At 43.1% G+C, this 20,771-nt stretch overlaps 1 protein-coding gene and 1 long non-coding RNA gene across 4 annotated transcripts in view; both read right to left on the bottom strand.

The window, feature by feature from the left end:
- The window catches only part of MAP3K5 (mitogen-activated protein kinase kinase kinase 5), a 259,401-nt gene that overhangs the window by 214,754 nt on the left and 23,876 nt on the right, over positions 1–20,771 (bottom strand). The window lies entirely within an intron of this gene.
- Positions 1,600–18,883, bottom strand: LOC138849580 (uncharacterized). Its single transcript, XR_011388497.1, has 2 exons — positions 7,674–18,883; positions 1,600–7,193 (listed from the first exon to the last, which is right to left on the bottom strand). It is a non-coding gene; the product is annotated as an uncharacterized lncRNA (long non-coding RNA).

Here is a 20,771-nt window from a genome sequence, read left to right as displayed (position 1 = left end):
TCGCAAGGTGGACTTCAAAAATAAAATTCAGTTATTCATGAGCCTGGCTCTTGCCACTGCCTTTGCCTTGATTTTTCCACAGGCAATCTGCATGTTCCTATTGCTTGTTTTTAGAGTTTCCCAGCTGCAGACAGAGGAAAAGGGCAGACACACATGAGCAAGAGTTCAAGTCTGCATACCCCACTGGGCAAAGTTTTTGATAAAGGCAGATACCATCTGTCCTTTTTTGTAGCAGATAATCTAATCTAAATAATTTTAAGGACAGTAGGAGTCATCCAAATTAATTAATTTTAAATCTGCTTAATCTCTAAAGTTACTTCTCTCCTGAGCCTGGGTAGATTCTGGAACATAGCCTTAAGAGACTTAAGTTCTTAGAGGACTATGCTATGCTGGCTGCTGTTTGAGGCACAGCCTGGAAGTAGAGTCGAGGATGGAAGTAGGAAAACAAATTAGGAAGCAATGCAGGGACCTAGATGTGAGGCTGATGTCTGAACTAGGATGGTAGCAGTAACCATGGAAAGATATACCTTACAAGACACATTGTAGAAGATCACCAGATACTTCAAATGATTTAGTATCTTAATTCTTCACTTCCCCAATAGAACAAAATGGTAAAATTAGGAGGTTTATGGCTTAATATCCAACACGAGTTTTCTATAGTTCTACAGAGTAAGAAATCGACCTAAGGGAACCAAAGGCAAGAAATCTCATACAATTTTGAGTGGGCAGGAAAATACATAGTTATTTGCCAGTCTTCCAATGATGATACACATAGAAGACAGACTATCATAACAAGATCTTTGACTGTAAGCTGCCAGATACAAGGAGTTCCTAAGTACTGTTCCAATGATTTATTTGCCCAGTGGCCTATGAGGCATTGCACATCACAAAAAGAATGCTGGATATCCAATGGAAATCAGTATGCATCCAGTTACTGTCTCAGAAGAAAACTACAGCCCAGCCAGACAGAAAACCATACAGGGTTCTAATACTCAAGAGAAGTTCTAATACTCAAGAAAACTATACATATATCTAAAAAAGAAAAAAAAGGAAAAGAAACAATGTATGTACAGCAATACTTGTTTTTGCAACAACAACAAAAAGCACAACACAGATTAGAAGGAATAGGGGAAATCTTTTGAGTCCCTATCATGAGTAATTTTCAGTCTCTCCGGTAGCCTTGGCTTGAACACTCTTTACACTCTAAGAATGGTTAATATGCTACAAACACTTGGAGGAATCACACTCGATTGAAAGAATATTCAGATTCTTTCAAAAAATTCATTTTTTACATAAGTGCAACTTTTTCTCTTATTATTCACTTATTTTATTTGAAAGGCAAAGAGACAGAAAGACATAAAAGAGAAGAGAGTATTTCCATTGCTGGCTCAATTCCCCAAATGCCTATCACAGGTTGGGCAGAGACAGGGCAAAGCCAGGAGCCCCGAACTCAGCCCAGGTCCCCAACATGGGTGGCAAGTACTCAACTTGGACCAGTACCTGCTACCTTCCAGGGTACAAGTCAGCAGGAAGCTATAATCAAGAGCAGAGCTAGGACTGAAACCCAGGAGGTCCTCCAATATGAGATACAAGCATTCCTTTTTTTTTTTTTTAAAGATTTATTTTACTTGAAAGTCACAGTTACACAGAAAGAGAAGGAGAGGGAGAGGGAGAGAGGTCTTCCCTTCCACTGGTTTACTCCCCAGATGGCCACAACGGCTAGAGCTGTGCTGATCCAAAGCCAGGAGCTAGAAGCTTCTTCCAGGTCTCCCAAGTGGATGCAGGGGCCCAAGGACTTGGGCCATCCTCCACTGCTTTCCCAGGCCATAGCAGAGAGCTGGATCAGAAGTGGAGCAGCCAGGACTCAAACTGGCACCCATATGGGATGCCGACACTGCAGGTGGCAGCCTTACCTGCTACGCCACAGTGCCAGCCCTAGATGCAGGCATTCTAACTGGACTCTTAACCACTATGCCAAACACCTGTTCCTAAGTACAAAATTTCTAATTTCTACTCAGTCATTGCTTCTATGCAGGATCTTCAAGAAATTCACAGAAAATGTATATAATGGGGCTAGCATTGTGGCACAGCAAGTTAAGCCCTTGCTTGCAATACAGCAATCCCGTATTGGAGTACAGTTCCAGTCCCAGCTGCTCTGCTTTCGATCCAGCTTCCTGTTAACGTACCTGGGAAGGCATCGGATGATGGCATAAATGCCTAGGCCCCTGCTATCCACATAAGAGACCTGGATGGAATTCCTGGCTCCTGGATTTGGACTGGCCCAGGCCTGGCTGTTGGAACCACCTGGGAAATGAACCAGCAGATGGAAGATATGTATCTCTCTCCCTTTCAAATAATATTTTAAAATGCATATTAAAAAAACTAAGCCTGGATCTAAAAAATTTTTGCACTGAAGTAAACTTTATTTTGATTCTCTTTTTCCACAAACATTCTAAAGTATTCTTGTATTCCCACTTTCCTAAAGTTAGACTGAAAAAGATAATCAAGCTCCTCTTTCCAAAAATCATCAGGCCTTTTAGAACCACAGTTGTGGCATCCCTGACACTGACTTCTCCAGACTCTGACGTCTCTTGCTATGGCAAGAGGGATTCTTGTCCTGTAAGCATGGTTGCTGTCCAGAGGTACCCTGGCCAAGGAAGGCACAGGAAGCCAAGGACCAAGGAAAGGGGTTTCTGAGGAAAAACAAGGAGTGACTTTTCAAAGCATAACTCCTAATGGAACCTAGAGAACTGACTGCTCATCAAGATGGTACATGCCAGAAATGTATGACAAAACCTAGAAGCACTGTACCTGCTTACCTACTAACCTGTTAAGAGGTCATCAGAGGCTTTCACAACATTGACAGATTAAAAACAATGAAGAACAAGTGGGAGGCTATAAAATAAAAATAGCAAGTTCAAACCAGTGTTCTCAAATTCAACATGTACATGAATCACTGGAGTAACTTGTTAAAAAATAGATTCTGATTCAGTTGTAGCAGGTGAAAACGCCTGAGACTCTGTCTTTGTCACAAGTACCAGGTGATGCCAGGCTGCAGGTATAGGGACCACACAATGAGTACCAAGGGCATAGATTACCATCAAGAGATATTCAAGCAACAGCCATACTGCAAATCCACAGACAGGGTAAAAGGAGTGTTTAAAGCATACAATGAAACAGACTTTAACCTACATAGCAAATATATTTTTATATATTTTTTTAAAGAGAGAGAAATAGGTCTATCAGATACATGGTGACTCTTTAGAGGCCATATCTCCACTACAATTATCTGAGAGAGATTCAAAATGTTGCATCACAGGAAAAAGCATATTTCTACTTTCTGACTCAAAGTGGGAAATCCCATATAAAGCTGCGTTCTTTGAGTCATTTGTAGAGCTATGAAGGTGAATGTGCAGGCACAGGGTAAGCAATGTTACCCATTTCATGTCCGTACCCAGCTCTCTCCGGCCACCTTTCTGCATTGGTGTAAACATTTTATCTGATAATCTTGAATATATTCAGATTAATTGGAAAAATGTTAATATTGACCACTATATACCCATACATGGACCCTTTCATCTCCCAAATGAAATCTCCCAAAATGTCTATTTATGTGTGTTCACAGAAATATGTATTAACTCAGAAAAAAATCTTAAGGTTTTTTTCTATAAAAACAATGGGGGACATTCTTTACAAAACATATCCAAAGAAAAGGCATAGGGCAAACAAAATCTGAGACAACATATAAAAGAATACATATCAATAAGGTGAATTTGGTAAAAGAATGAAGATGAAACTAAATTACAGAATTTACTTCACACTTGCTATGGCACAATTTAAAAAATGCCTATACCCTGGAGATACAGAATTAAAAGTATAAGGCAGATTTAAAGTAGCTCAAAGTTGAAGTAAGGGAACAGTGTTAAGCCACAGCAAGTGAAACTACCACTTGCCACACCAGCATCCCATGTCAGAGAACTGGTTCAAGTCCTGGCTGCTTTGCTTCCAATCCAGCTTCTTGCAACCAGTGTGTAAGGAGATGCCAGATCCTGCTGCCAGTGAACACTTGCTGCAATTCTTCCAAATACCTCCCCCTCTAAACTTGAGACATGCAAACAACCTATAGAGGAATCTACTTGACATGACTGCAGCCATTCTGGTTGTAACTGCCATCCTGCACTCCAGGTAACCCTGAAATTCATCCCAAACCCAACAGGATAAACAAAGTCAGTCAGTCACCTGCCACTCTTACCTGACACCTGGAACTTAGTATTTGTTGAGAAAACGTAGGTTAGCCACAGGTCACCTTTTTTCAATACAAACCTTCTTTCTCCTAGCTTATATTGCAAGATCTACTTGTCTTAGAGCTGTCCACACCATCTTCTCAACCTAAGTCCCTATGATATGACACTCTATGTAACCATGGATGCCCCTTCCAGCTTGGATAGGCAGTTCTTATACATGAGATTTTCCAGAAAACAACTCATTACTATACAATTGTCTCTGGTTCAAAGTGTTCACCAAAGCAGAAACTAGAAGGTATGGCTGTGTTCTCTCCATAACCCAACTGACTGCAGGAAAAGTTGTAGTCTGCCATACAGAAATGCAGAAATATTTCCTATAGCTCTCCAAATGACAATACATACTTCTGATGCCAGCTGGGTGTTTTTGAAAGACTGCTAAGGACCCTCAATGCTCAAATTCCCCTCAATGATCAAAGGGATGAATTGTTACAGTTTAGGCTGCACTTGCCTATTTTGTCAAATTGCTTCTTTGACAAGATCAGGTGGTATAGACAGACTTAGAACATACTGCTTTTGAATAGTATGTTTAAATCTAGACTAAAAGGCTAGATTTTTTGTTTTTCCAACTTATCTTTGGTTTCAATTGATGAGAAAAGGCCTTATACTTGTCCAAGATCTGTCAGTCCCACAAACTTCATTTTCTTTCTTCTTCCAGAGAAAGTTGTTCTAAGCCCTGGTCCCACAGTGTATTTACATAACTGCCTCCCGCATCTCAGCATCAGCTGCAAAACACAAAGAGCCTCTGCTGTGCCCTCACTTAGTGTCCAGGGATGAAACAAGCTCCGAATTTTCCTGATGTAACTTTTTACCTCCCTTCCTCACACTAACTAACCGGACAGTTTGTTCCTCTCTTTGGGGACTCTTGCCAAGCTAGATTTTCTAATGACTTCTAACCCCAGTGATTGAGCGCCTTTCTTTCGTTGTTGTTTTCCCCCACTTTCTTACTGCTTAGTCCCACAACAGCATTCTTTGGCTCTCATGCCGATCTCTGCTCAGAACATTCGCTTCTCCCTAGTTACTGACTGCTCTTTGGGCGGATAGTTTTACCCTCTTCATGAGACAGAGACAGACTTAGAGAGAGAGCTCCCATCTAGTGGTTCACTCCCCAAGGGCCTGCAACAGCCACAGCTGGGCCAGGCCAAAGCTGGGAGCTGGAAACAATGCAGGACCCCTAAATGGGCAGCAGGTGTTCAGCTACTTGAGCCACAACCACCACCTCTCAAGGTCTAAAATAGCAGGGAGCGGGAGTTGAGGGCTGGAGCTGGGCAGCAAATTCAGGCAATGGGATGTAGGACATGGATATCTTAACCATTAGGCCAAACACCTACTCCCTGGCCCCTGCATTTTGGACTAGGTCATCAACAGGCTACTCATCTTCATTCTTCTCACACACATTGAGTATTTTATTTTGGGATCACAGCAATATCTTTCTGAAGTTTAAATAACAGATTAGCCAAAAGAACTGCATTCCCGATTGCACTGATGTAGCACGGGGAATTTGTAAGGGTTGGATTTTACTAGCACTAAAGAAACATTTAAGAAAGCACATCAAACACAGTCATGAGGACTTCGGAATCAAACTTAGTAATAAGGGCCAGCATTATGGTGCAGCAGGTTAGACCATGGCCTCCATATGGATGCCGAGGAGTTCTAGCTGCTCCACTTTGATCCAGCTCCCTGCTAATGCACGTGGGAAAGCAGCAGCAGATGACCCAAGTTCGTGGGCCCCTGCATCCACATGGGAGACCCAGAAGAAGCTCTTGGCTCCTGGCTTCGGCCTGGCTCAGCTCAAGTCATTGCAGCCATCTGGGGGAGCCAGCAGACAGAAGATCTCTGTCTCCCTCTCTGCTTTCAAATAAATAAATAAATCTTTTTTAAAAATCCGGTAATGATTTTTAAAGAACAAATAGTTACCTTTCCCCTCCTATCCAGTAAATGCAAAAACACCAAAATGTCTCTGAATGTAGAAAGCACTGGCAGTTTTAGCCCCCAGTGCTCAATGTCTCTCTTCCCAGCCCCAAAACTATCAGGCAGTAAGGTTTTGCGAAGTTTAAAGACGGAACCTCAGCCTAGAAAAGTCGTGAGCAGCCGCTTGGGAAAAAGACAGCCACTATACTGTTGAGCTTCTTATTTTCTGGCCGGGAGTCGTATCTCCAAGCCCAGGATGCGAGAGGGGATGTGGTTACACAGAAAGTAGAGTAGGGTTGCATTCTTGTAATCTAACTCACCAAATATGTAGAACATCAAAAACACACTGACTTGAAAGAACAAAGCCAAGCCACGCCTTCCCTCAGAAGGTTACCACCCTGGAAGTAGAGGTGAGCGTTCAGTTTGATTTTTTTTTAAAGATTTATTTATTTATTTGAAAGGCAGAGCTAGAGAGAGATAGAGAGACAGAGATCTTTGGTCTGTCAGTTCATTCCTCAAATGGCCACAATGACTGGGACTGGGCCAAGTCCAAGCCAGAAGGCAGTAGCTTCATCCAGGTCTCCCACTTGGGTACAGGGGCCCAAGGGCTTGGGCCGACCTCTGCTTGTTTCCCACGCACATTATCAGGGAGCCAGATCAGAAGTGGAGCAGCCGAGACCACAACAGGTGCCCATATAGGATGCCGGTGCTGCAGGCCATAGCTTAACCTGCTATGCCACAGTGCTGGCCCCTCAGTTTGATCTTGGCTTGAGAGAATCCTAATGACCATGCCAATCCTAATGACTTGGCTTCCAACTGAACAACTCTGGTGTTATTTTAAAGTCATTTTAATCTTTGGTTCTAGCATGTTTTCTTGGTGTGCTTTATGCCTTCAGAGAAGGATTTTACATTCACTCTGTGCCTTCATCCCTTCTTCTCCCTCATTCATTCAAGTTTTCAACAATGATCTTAATGCCTCTCCTGTCTGTCGCTCCCCGTCTTCGTGGAGGAACGACACAGGACCCTGCGCTGTTCTTTCGTCTGCTCGGCCCTCCCCGGGTTTGCTGCTGGTTCTTCCCGGGTTGGCTACTGTCCCTTCCACCTCCGTGGAAGGGCGGTTCCCCCTGCCACATTCCCCACTTCCGCAGGGGGCGGCACACCGCCGGCCGGCTCTCTCGGGGGCTGCACAGGTGTTCCCTTAGATGTTCCCCTTAGATGTTCCCGGTGCATGCCGTCTCTCTCCTCCTTTATAGTCCTCTTCCACCAATCCCAACTCTGCTACCCACACGCCGAGTACGCTGCTCTCCTCCAATCAGGAGCAAGTCCTACAGTTTATTGGCTGAACTGGAGGCAGCTGTATAGAAGCTGTTTTCTTCTCTCCCAGTGCCATATTGTGGGAGAGCAGATGCATAGAATAAGTCTTAATTCCAGTAACAGTATAGTCCGAGTTGCTCCCCACACCTGTCCCAGGCAAGCTTCTAGACACTGGTGCTACTGAGATGACCACATCAGAGTTCCTGCATCTCAAAGTCTTAACAGTTGGAAGGGAAAGAGAATTTTAAAACAAGTTGTGGCTGGCACTGTGCACAGCTGGTAAAGCTGCCACCTGCAGTGACGGTATCCCATTTGGATGCCAGTTCGAGCCCCAGCTGCTCCACTTCTGAACCAACTCTCTGCTATACCTGGGAAAGCAGCAGAAGATGGCCCAAGACATTTGGGCCCCTGCACCCATGTGGGAGACCCAGAAGAACTCCTGGCTCCTGGCTTTAGATTGGCACAGCTCCAGCTGTTGCAGCCATTTGAGCAGTGAACCAGTGGATGGAAAACTCTCCCTCTCTCCCCCTCTCTGTTCCCTCTCTCCCTCCCTCCACTTCTCTGTAACTTTGCCTTTCAAATAAATACACTTTAAAAAAAAAAAGTCACCTGCCATTCAAAGCAATAAGGGCTCTATCAGAAATAGGAATGACACAAAGGAAACAATTTAGGGAGAGTGAGGAGCTCTTCCTGCAGAGGAGTGGGATGTAGGGAGTGGGAACATGGGAGGAAGTTCCACTGCAAGGATTCCAAACCTTTGCATGTCAGGGAAAACACTCTTCTAGTCATTCAGTTGCTTATTCCAGAAATACGAGGTTTCCCAGAAACACCCCGCCCCTCAGCCACACTGCTCAATCGTGAAGCCCCATCAACTCAAATTCTGGTCAAGTCTACTCACTCCGCCCAGAAACACTGCCCATCTGGTCTCCAAATGCATCCCTCTCCTCTCCACTGGCCACATAATATTCATGCTGGCCTTTCTAAAAACGCTAAGCTCATCACAGCATTCTCTTACATTAAAAAAAAAAAAAAACCTTTAATGGCTTAGGAAAGGTTGGAAACCTTTTACCTTAATCTCTAATGCCCTGCTTAACATCTCCCCGCCTCCCTCACCAGCCTCATTCAGCTCTTCTCTGCCCTGGCTTCATCTTGGGTCCTCACATACAGCCCTGCTCATCTATGCCTCTCCAGGCCCTCAGACCAAGGCAGTGGCCTCCTCTACATTTTCCACCAAGCACACAGCTTGCAAATAAATGACCAGAAAGATTTTTTAATGATTATCACTCTTTTTTAAAAAATATTTTATTTATTTGAGAGGTAGAGTTACAGACAATGAGGAGAAACAGAGAGAAAGGTCTTCCTTCTGTTGGTTTACTCCCCAAATAGCCACAACGAACGGAGCTACGCCGATCCAAAGCCAGGAGCCAGGAGCTTCTTCCCGGTCCCCCACACGGGTACAGGGGTCCAAGCACCTGGGCCATCTTTTACTGCTTTCCCAGGCCACCATAGAGAGCTGGACTGGAAAAGGAGCAGCTGGGACTAGAACCAGTGCCCATGTGGGATGCCGGCACCCGCAGGCGGAAGATTAACCTACTGTGCCACAGCGCCAGCCCCAATGACTATCACTCTTAAATGACCTGTCTACCCCCACCAAGCTGGGCCTATACACTTACTGCATCCATAAAGGCAAAAATAGTATCTTGTATACAGAAGGTACTTGTTAAATTAATGGATGAATAAGAAGCAAGGAGACAATGATGAGGTTCCCAGTCTGGGGTGACTATTGGAAAAATACTACCAGTGGTAAGCCAAGGGATACGAGTTTTAGAGGGAAAATGATGACATTAAATTCGAGGTTGAAAACTATGTTCAGAGGCCAACCCTGTGGCAAAGTGGGTTAAGCCTATGTTAGCAATGCCTGCATTCCATGAGTCCCAGCTGCTCTGCTTCTGATCCAGCTTCCTGCTAAAGTGCCTTGAAGGCAACAGAAGTTCCTGGCTCCTGAATTCAGCCTGGCCCAGCCTGGCTGTTGTAGCCATTTGGGGAGTGAACAAGCAGATGGAGGATCTCTCCCTTTCCCACCTCACCCTCACCCCACCCTAGCACTCTGCCTTTCAAATAATCTTTTTAAAAAAAGAGAAAACGATGTTCAACAGATTGGTGGACAGGTAGAAATGGAGCTAAGAAATGAAGCATGGACTAAAAATACGAACTTGAGCATCCTTTCATGGCCATGGGTGTAATGGCTTGGAGTCCACTGAAACAAGCTCCAGGAAGACATGTCTTTCCAGCCACAGGTAAGCCAAATGAACGTACTACCCATGTACACCCATCTTTGTATCCCAAGTACCCTAAATAATGCAAGAAAAAGGGAGTCATTAGCCCTGTCAATCTGAGGCCCTGTCTGCTGTGTGTGTGCACTCTTTCTCTCCGGAACCTTCTAGTCCTTGAAGCAAAACTCATTTTAGCTTTTCCAGCCTCTCCATCGTCTTCTAATGGATCAATGTCAAGACCTGAGGAAACTGAGAGGTATGAGCTGAAGAAAAAATTGGTTAGCAGGGTCCTTGGCCGGCAGTGGTTCTGGAGCAATTACGTCCCCCAGCCTGGAGGAAGCTTCTGTCTGGCATCAGTCTGGGGACCTGGGGCCAGAGCCTCATCCAACACTCAAGAGATGCTCCGCTTTGCTTCTCAAGAAAGTTCCCAGCAAGACTGTAATGCTGCTATTCCTTAGCCAAATACAACCCCAATAGAATTTCAGTGTCAACATAGTTAACAGGAAGAAAGAGTCAGGGCCGGGTCTGCAGAAAAATAAGGTCAAGGAATCTACTTCAGTGTTGGAAAGTAAGGATTCCTATGGCACTACAGATGCATAAACTATGTGCATATGTTCACTATTCGCAGATTCCGGTCTTGCTCCTGTGTTCACCTGCAAGAGACAGCAGACATTCAGCAGCAGACTGTATTACACTAGAACCACAGAGCCCATTTTATAGATCTTGGAGACTTCATTATGTACGGTATCTATTTTAGATATAAAATAGGGAACATGAAAGTGAACCCATTTTAAGTGGTAAAGTGGTGATGGGAGTGTTATATACAAGTATCAGGACTAAAGAAATAATCTTTCTGTAAATAATGGAGCCTATGCTAACACCAGCACCCAACATAAAACTTTTTGTTAGAATAGCTTGAGTACATTAGGTTCTTTAGTAATTTAGGAACAAATATTATTTCACTTTCCCTTCAATATTCTGAAAATTAGTGTCATTACACTGTACCTGAATTTAAAGTTAAATCATCTTTATGCATTTTAAAAGTAAGCTTCTTTGCCCTTGCAGAGTTTATTGTTATGTAATACTTGATAACACTGCAAAAAAAAAAAAAAAGCATTACATAACAAAGCCTGGAAACTTTCCAGTTATCTGCACTATCTTGACCGCTTTGCGATGTTCCCATATGTCTTAAAAGTCTCAGAACTTTACATATGATGAAAACTGAACTACAATGAAAACAGTCTCTGAATTTATACTATATTTATAGTTTTCAGAGGCATTCTTGAATGCACTCTAAACTAACAATAGTTCCTTTTTGTTTCCCAACTGTAAAAAGCCATGGGTTTTGTCCAGCCCTTCAACCATTTTCAACATTTGGGGACCATCAGTCCAGATCTTTCCGTGTTAAAAGCAAATCGTTTCTACCCCTACCTTTCATAACTTGAACATTTCCCCCACCCTCCCCCCCAAAAAATCAATAAAATAGAGATTACCTGGAAGGAACTGGTAAATTGTTAAGGGTTTTTTATACTTTAATAATAAGTAATCATTTATTAGGTTAAAGTGTACTTTGCCTTGGTTAAAACTTTTAGACCCTCTGAAAAATAAAGCATGTTTTGAATTTTTGTACTTCTTACATTCATAGCAGGAATACTGGCCCTGCCCATGTTTCCATGTGCCAAACTTTAGGAAGCACAGATTTTGAAAGCAAACTGTTATTCTATCTAGTCTTATTTACCCACTCACTCAATAAATATTTATTGAATATGTACTATTTCTGAGGCACTAGGCTGAACAAAGGAACAAAAATGAATAACAAATTGATTTGTGGAGCAGGTGCTTGGCCTAACAGTTAAGACAATAGTGGAGATGTTCAAGCCTCATATCAGAAAGCCTGGGCTTCAGCTCCAGCCTTCAGCTTCCTGCTGACAGCAGACATTGGGAGGCGGCAGCTCTGATGGTTTAAGTGATTGGATCCTTGCCAACCACATGGGAGTGCTGGACAGAGTTCCCAGTGCCTGGCTTCAGTCTTGGCCCTGGCCCACACCCAGACAATGCAGGCATTTGAGAGAATCAGTAGATGGAATCTGTCTCTCTCCCTCTCTTCTTCTCTCCTTTTACATAAGTTGAAAAATCTATCTCTAAGAAATTAATTCATAAGCGTGTAATATTATCCATTGTGTTTGATAGGCAGGGACCAGGGTCAAAAATCCACATTGTAACTGAATAACATCGTCCTGAGAAAATCTTTCAAGAAGACAATTTTCTAAAATAGCACCTACACCAAAACTATACAAAAACTAAGTTAAGTTTGTGGGAGTAAAAACCAAATTATCCCTATTTTCAAAGAACAGGTTCTATTATAGGAAAAATCCACGGAACTGTAAGAGGAAAAAAAAAAACTAAAATAACATTTTTATATTTTTAAGTTATTGAGGCAGGAAATGGGTATCTGAAGACTATACCTAACTGTTTACAGTATTTTAAAAGTACCAAGCAAATAGAATAAGCCAAGCAAGGGGCTACAATTATGACTTAACTTTTGAATCTTATTCTTACAGACACCAGGGACGACAGGACAGAAAGCACGTGGGACTATTCAGTTAGTCCATTAGTAAGCTATTATAAAAAGGGAAGATTAAGCTTCCATTTTTTTTTTTTTTAATTCAAGAAGCAGAAAGACAGACAGACAGACAGAACTCCCATCCACTAGTTCATTCCTCGAATTCCCGCAACCACCAGGACCAGCCCAGGCCCAAGTCAGGGGCTAGAAACTCCATCTGGGTCTTCCATGTGGGTGGCAGGGATCCAAGTACTAGAGCCATTACCCGCTGCCTCCCAAACTCTGCATCTGCTGGAGGCCAGAATCAGAAGTCAAAGTCGGAAATCAAACCAAGGTACACAGATATGGGACACAGGCATCTTAACTGGTTTCTCAGCTACTAGGCCAAATACCCACCCTTGTATTTCTTAATTTATTCAATTAAGATAGTCCAATTGCAATAAGCATAAACATGAAAGCTCATGGCTTAACCAGCAAAGACTGGTCAGTAGTCAGTAATACATATACAACTATCATCAGTCTGGAAACAATAAGGACTTAAAGGCAGTTAAAACTAATAAATCCTATGCTAAATTTCAAGGCATGTATCATTTTACATATTAACTAGCTTTCTTTTTTTAGCCACAAGCAGCAATTAGAACAAAAGGGAAAATGTTTTCTGAATAAAGCTGTTATCTAAGGCACTGTTTATGAAAATGAAGAAGTTATTAACTCGTCTATATTCAAAACTTTAATTAACAGCATTATTCATTAATGTACTACTCAACAAATACTACAATGGTCTAAATTTTTGTGTCCCTCCCCAAAATTCATACACTGAAATCCTAACTCCCAAGGTGAGGCACTCGCGGGGGCGGGGGGGAGGTGATGAAGATCAGGAGGTCAAAGCCCTCATGAATGGGTTTAGTGCCCTTATAAAAGAGACCCCAGATGGATTCCCAGTCTCTTCTGTTCCCCTCAGCCATGTAAGGTTACTGTGAGTGCTGGACATCTTTCAGGAACTGAGCCCTCACCAGACACCAAGTCTGCCTTGATCTTGGGCTCCCCAGCCTGCGGAACTGGGAAGTGGCAAAGTAAGTTTCATATATTTAAACACCATCTAAGTGATAGAAGTTTGTAGCATCCCAAGGAGACTAACACAGTATTTGTAGAAAACCTATTAGTGTGGGCAGTAGGGACCCAACAGTGAGGAAATCAGACCGCAGTCTCACAGCTAACGGTCTCAGCAGGGAGGCCTGCCACTGCAGTGCATGGGTGGCTGTGCCAAGGAGAGAGGTCCCCAGATGCAAAGGAGCCCAGGAAATGAACTTCAGCCCGGAAGACTCCTTCCCACTTCCCAAGTCCTCGGTGCCAGCAACTGTCAGCAGAGTAAAACTACAGAACTTGAGAGAAGAAACTGGGAAAATAAATGTAGGACAATTGCACACAGCAACAGAGAGACTGAGCTTGTTTTAGCAGGGAAAAGGAAAGCTGTCTTGAGGCTGGGGAGAGGGGAAGCCCAGGAGGCAGTGACAGCAAACCTTGACCAACTGCACGTGGTACTAACCAGCACAGCTTGTCTTCCTGCAGCGGGGCGGGAGCCCAGAGAGCTCCACGCAGGAAACTGCAGTGATCACCGAGTCATTTTGCAGCAACTTCTCAGCACAAGAGAGAAGCTCCAGAGAAGAGTGAGCCACAGAACAGCCCACTTGAGGGCAGAAAAGGCCAGAACTTCAAGGCACTTACAATGTATTTGTAGAGGATTGGCCAGAATCTTATCCGGCCAGCAATTCCACCAAGAATGAAGCATTACTAATTATCTTTGTTCACCAAAGATAAGAAGAAAAGAAACATTTTAAAATTAATTATTAATCTGGGGCCAGTGCCGTGACACAGCAGGTTATCGCCCTGGCCAGAAGCACCAGCATCCCATATAGGCGCCGGTTCAGGACCCGGCTGCTCCACTTCCGATCCAGCTCTCTGCTATGGCCTGGGAAAGCAGTAGAAGATGACCCAAGTCCTTGGGCCCCTGCACCCACTTGGGAGACCCAGAAGAGGCTCCTGGCTCCTGCTCCTGGCTTCGGATCAGTGCAGCTCCAGCCGTTGCGGCCAACTGGAGAGTGAACCAGCAGATGGAAGACCTCTCTCTCTCTTCTGCCTCTCCTCTCTGTGTAACTCTGACTTTCAAATAAATAAATAAAATCTTTTTAAAAATGAATTATTCATCCCTTTCAATCAAGGACCTTAAAGTCATGCCCGCCCTTCTTGTTTCTCTTTTTAGCTGAGACAACACTGCCACTCTGGAGCAAGTAACAAAAATAAGAAAGGAAAATCTGCTCCAATGGCCAGCCAGAAAAAATCTGGAAGAGCACTCAATGGGAAAAGTAACACATATAGGAAGGAACAAACAAACAAGAGCTTTTGACTTTGGGTGGTTAAAGGTAGCATCACTGTGCTTACAAGAACCAAAGCTTTTTCCAAATATAACCAGTACATTTGAGAGAATACACAGCCAAGAACTGCCTGCCGACATCTGCACATGACTCTCATGTGGTCCATGGGCAAAGCTTACGCAGAAAGGTTGGCTCATGGGCCTCTTCGGTGCAGCCATCCATTGACAGCACCAGAAATAAGACAGTACATGTGTGAGGGTAAGCAGGGAGGAGGGCTTGGATCAGGAAAAGTACAAAAGCAAAACAAAAACAAAAACAAAACAGTAATCTCTTGGTTGAGATTCTGCAGCCAAGTAGAATTACACAGGGGAGAACACTGAGGGGTACCATGCAAGGCAAAGTTCCTCCTGTGCTGTCTTCACGTAGAAATGTTAATAGTGGTTACAAGCCCTCTAGGGATTGGCAGTCTACCTGTAAATCAAACCAGTTCCTGACCCACATGATCAGCTCTGCACCAACCCTCCCTGCCTCCCAAGACTTCACCACCACTGCTACCCTGGTCCTCTCTGTGGACCCTCTCATTCATTCTTTTCCCCTTTCCAGGGGGTGGAGGATAAAAATGACAAATGTTGGGGCTGGCACTGTGGCACAGTGGGTAAAGATGACACCTGCAGTGCCAGCATCCCATGTAGGTGCCAGTTCCAGTCCCAGCTGTTCCACTCCAATCCAGCTCCCTGCTAATGATGTGGGAAAGCAGCAAAAGATGGCCCAAGTACTGGGGACAGTGAGAGCCCTGAAAGAAGCTCCTGGCTCCCAATTGGCCCAGCTGTGGCTATTGCAGCCATTTGGGGAGGGAACCAGTTGACAGAAGATCCATCTCTGCCTCTCCCTTTTTGTCTGTCTGTCTATATATAACTCTGCCTTTCAAATAAATAAATCTTAAGAAAAATAACAGAGGCCAGTGCTGTGGTGTAGTGGGCTAATGCCTCCGCCTGTGGTGCCAGCATTGTACACGGGCGCCAGTTCTAGTCCTGGCTGCTCCTCTTCCAATCCAGCTCTCTGCCATGGCTTGGGAAAGCAGTAGAAGACAGGCCAAGTCCTTGGGCCCCTGCCCCTGCGTGGGAGACCCAGAAGAAGCTCCTGGCTCCTGGCTTTGGATCGGCACAGCTCTGGCCACTGCAGCCAGCAGGGAGTGAACCAATGGACACTGCAGCCCAGCAAGGCCCAAGGTAGCTGCAAAGGCAACCACATTCATGCCAAACGAAAGAACCACCCTGCTGAACCCACTAAGTTGTGAGGTTGTTGGTTTCAACTGTTTGAAGCCATTACATTTTGTTTGTCACACAACCACAGGAAAATGCTCTTGTGTATGCCATCTGGGTATGCACATGGACAAGGAGATGGTCTGCAGGCCTGTAGCTCTCAGTCTCTTTGCTTCTACCTGGTAGTCAGGTCATGGAGAAACTGAGGCTTAGACCTTGAATACAATCATTAGATTTTAAGAAAGCAGAAATGAAGATTCAAAATAAAACATTCCTGAATCGATTCAGCAAGGACAGCTTTTCATGAAAAAATCATAAATTAATTCTGTAAATATACAGATGTTGGCTAAGTACCTGCTGTGTGCCTGCCATTCATGTACTCTCTCAGTTAAGCCTCAAAACATTTTTGGATGTAGATTTTCACATTGCCAAAGATAGGTAAGAACAAAAACCACAAATCAGAGCAAGCTTCTTAGTTCTTCCCACAGCATCTCAGATGTGGGGACCAGTGACTGGGGGTTAACTCTCAGCTGTCAGCAAGTCCGTCTGCTTTGGGGATCACAGCTACCATATCTGCTTCCAGAATATCCCTCTACCATCCAGCCACCAATGCCCAGGCAGTGGAGAACTTTTTACAAAGTATTCCACTAGACATTAGCAAGTCATCATCAGATTGCCACCAATCAAATTTATAAGGCAATATGGCAACATAATAAAAGCACATCTCAGAGCCTCTTGGCAGATTCATGGATCAGACAGATGCTAGATTAAACAATCTCTAAAATCCTATTTATTCCAACAGTTTAAGATTTCCCATGCCTTTTCCATAAATTCCTTACAGAGATGATCTCACGTAAGCTTCTCAATAATACTGAAAGGCAGTAACTGCTTTTGTCTCCATCTTATAGATGTTACAACTAAGACTGAGAAAAGCAAGAACACAAAATTATTAAGTAGTGAGGCCAAGATTCATAAACACAGGTCTGCCAGATCCACAATCTAAGTTTTGATCATTAAAATACAAGTCTAAGTTTTGATCATTCTGTTACAAGGAAGCATGATGCTTCTTCCACTCCTATCATTGCTAAAGATACAACCCTTTATTGTGAACACAATTAGGTTGCACACATTTCAAGACATTGTCCTTATCCCCACAGAGCCACCCCTGCCGCACTGCAAGTAAAGAGGTGACCAAGAATCTGTCTTGTAAAATACAAAACTACAGAGGCTTTGGGCGAAATCATGACCCAAGCCACCCTCCGCCCCCCACTCCTAGAGCAGTCAGAAACTCCAGGCACAGACAACTCACCCACTGTCCTGCTGGATAAGTTCCTGAGTGGAAGCTCCACTTTCCTTCTCAGAACAAGGCCAACAATCACTCAGCACCGAAAGGCCCGTAACGATGACCTCTGGGAACCCTTCCTAACTTAAAGACAGAAATAGCTGGCGGCACTGCTCTCATAGCCAAGTAGGCCAAGGCAGAGGCCTCTGCCCTTCCATACTTCCCCACCCTGCTTTACCTCAATTCACCCCCAGTCATGAGCACCGTGGTAGATGAGCTGAAGTTCTGATTTATCCCTTCATTGCCAGATACATCAGCCAACAACTAGGCTTTAGGGTACTGGGTGCTAGGATATTTGGCTCAAAGGAAACTAGACAAGAAGGTATTTGTGGTTGGGAACACAGGTCATTAAAAGATTGAGAGAGCAAAGAGCATGTCAATGCTGTCTCCCGAGGTAAGGTAACATTTCAGAGAAAGTTTCTTTACACCCAACTTAAAACCAACTTAAAACCAACAGATTCCATTTCTTTACCTTGCATCATTTAAAAAAAAAAAAAGGTTTATTTATTTATTTGAAAGGCAGAGTTAAAGAGAGGCAGAGAGAGAAAAAGGTCTTCCATCCACTGGCTCACTCCCCAAGTGGCCAAAACAGCTGGAGCTGAACCAATCTGAAGCTGGGAGCCAGAAACTTCTTCCGGGTCTCCCACACAGGTGCAGGGGCCCAAGGACTTGGGCCATCTTCCACTGCTTTCCCAGGCCATAGCAGAGAGCTGCATTGGAAGTGGAACATCTGGGACTAGAACCGGCATCTGTATGGGATGCCAGCACTGCAGATGGTGGCTTTTTACCTACTACACCACAGTGCTGGCCCCTACCTTGCATCTTAACATTAAAATGTTGCTTGCAAAACAGACTGCTAGCCATCTCACCCTGGAAATATTTACAGCCAGGGATTACTTTTAGAAAGAACATGAACTAACCTGTATGTTATGGGGAAATTAACTCTTTAGTAAGATTTTTTTCTTATAAAAATCAGATTTTCTATATTTTGTGTAAGAAGCCAAATCACAAGGGCTACGTGTATCATGAGTAACTCTTTTGAGAAATATTTTTGAGTTTCCACATTTAAAAATTTAGGAAATAAGGAGATAACAAGTAGTGATTCTCATTCATTCTGAAGTCAGACTCATAATTCTGGAAAGTGGAAAAAAAACCACATGAGAGAAGCAGGACATGAAAAAGGGAGGGGAACATAGAGGTAAAAAGAGGGAGAGAAAGAAAGGAAAGAAGAAGGGGCCAGCACTGTGGTGCAGTGGGTTAAAGCCCTGGCCTGAAGAGCTGGCATCCCATATGGGCACCGGTTCTAGTCCCAGCTGCTCCTTTTCTGATCCAGCTCTCTGCTATGGCCTGGGAAAGCAGTAGAATACGGCCCAAGTCCTTGGGCCCCTGCACCCACATTGGAGACCTGGAAGAAGCTCCTGGCTCCTGGCTTCAGACTGGTGCAGTTCCAGCCATTGCAGCCATCTGGGGAGTGAACCAGCGGATGGAAGACTTCTCTCTCTGTCTCTACCTCCCTCTGTAACTGTCTTTCAAATTAATAAAATAAATCTTTAAAAAAAAAAAAAAGAAAGAAGAAAGGAGGAAAAAGATGAAGGGAGGGAAGGCAATCTACTAACTCCTGGGTTGTGACAAATGACAATAAATAAATACCAAAAGTTTGTAATCCAAGATGTACTGACCAGTTCAAAAGTCAGTAAGCAGTAAAACTCGAGTTCAGCTGCTCATGAAAGCCAAGAAATGCCAAGTGAAACAGAAAAGAAAGCATTCTAAGCAGAAAAGAATACTGGGGACCGTTAAAAATAACAGGAAGACCCAAGTGCTTCTTCTGCAAAATGATCAGGACTAACATTCATATGGAAATACAAGGGAGTGAAAACAGTCAAAAAAAATAACAAAATTGATGCACTTCCTGATCTCAAAACTTAAGACAAACAACAAGTAATCAAGACTGTGTGGCAATGGCACAAGGACTTACAGATCAATGCATTTATGACGCTCAATTGATTTTTGACAAGGAGTGCAAAGAAAACTCACTGGCAAGAAACCTGTCTTCTCCATAATCGGTGCTGTGACAAATTAGATATCCACAAGAAGTTAGATCCCACCCTCACATCATATGTAACAGTCAACTAAAAAAGTAGATCACTAACCTAAATATAAGAGTAAACACTATGAAACTCTTAGAAGAAAACACAGCACAAATATCCATGACGAAGTCCTATAATGAACATAAAAGTACATTCAGCCAAATAAAAATATCAACAAATTGGACTACATGATAATTAAAAATTCTTGTGCTTCAAAAAGTACACAATCAAGAAAATGAAAACAATCCACAAAATGGTAGAAAATATCTGAAAGCATCTATCTGACAAAGAATCTGTATCTAGAATATGTAAAGAAGTATTACAACTTACCAATAAAAAGACAACCATAAAAATGTGCAAAAATCTGATTAGAGAGTTCTCCAAACATATAAAAATGGCCAATAAGCACATGAACACAGGCTCAACATCATTAGTCATCAGGGGAACGCAAATCAAAACCATGATGAGGTAACACTTCATACCCACCCACACCATTGATAACTATAATCAAAAAGACAAGACAGTTTTTATAATGCATTAGTGAGTAGCGGGATAAAGGGGACTCTTCATAAATTGTTGGTGATACTGGAAAATGGAACAGTTGCTTTAGAAAATGGTTTAGTGGTTCCTCAAAAAGTTAAGCATATAAAAAAGACAATCTCACAGAAGTGGAGAATAGTGGTTAGTTAACAGGTATGAAAATATATTTAGATAAGAGGATTACATTCTACAGCACAATAGGGTCATTATAGTTTGGGTTTATTATGCAATATAAAATGGTAGAAGAGAAAATCTGAATGTTCCCAACACATACACAAAAAAAGATAAATATTTGAGATGATGGGTATGCTAATTACCCTGACTTGATCATTGCACATTGTATACATGTGCTACAATTTCACACCATACTCTATGAATATGCATAGCTATTATTTGACAAGTTAGGCATAGTTACCTCCAATATGGCCCAGCAATTCCACTGCCAGGTATACACTCAAGGGAACTGAAATGACATGCCTAACCAATAATTCAACATGGGTGTTCAGAGTCACTGCATCCCTGACAGCTAAAATATATAAACAATCCAAAAGTCCATCAACTAAAATATATAAACAATCCAAAAGTCCATCAACTAATGCCTGTATAAGTAAAGTATGTTACAGATCCATAAAATGGGATAGAATTCACCCAGTAAAATGAATGAAGAACTGATCTTTGCTACAACAGACAAAACTCAAAAACATGCTAAGTGAAGGGAGCCAGCCTTAAAATGCCACAGATTTGAGTGATTCTACTTCCATGAAATAGCTAAAGCTAACAAATTCACAGCTAGAAAGCAGATTAGA

The sequence above is a fragment of the Oryctolagus cuniculus genome, chromosome 5 (genome assembly GCF_964237555.1).
Source record: "Oryctolagus cuniculus chromosome 5, mOryCun1.1, whole genome shotgun sequence".
Lineage (NCBI taxonomy): Eukaryota > Metazoa > Chordata > Mammalia > Lagomorpha > Leporidae > Oryctolagus > Oryctolagus cuniculus.
The sequence above is the reverse complement of the archived record's forward strand: the minus strand, read 5'-3'. Positions and strand labels throughout refer to the sequence as shown.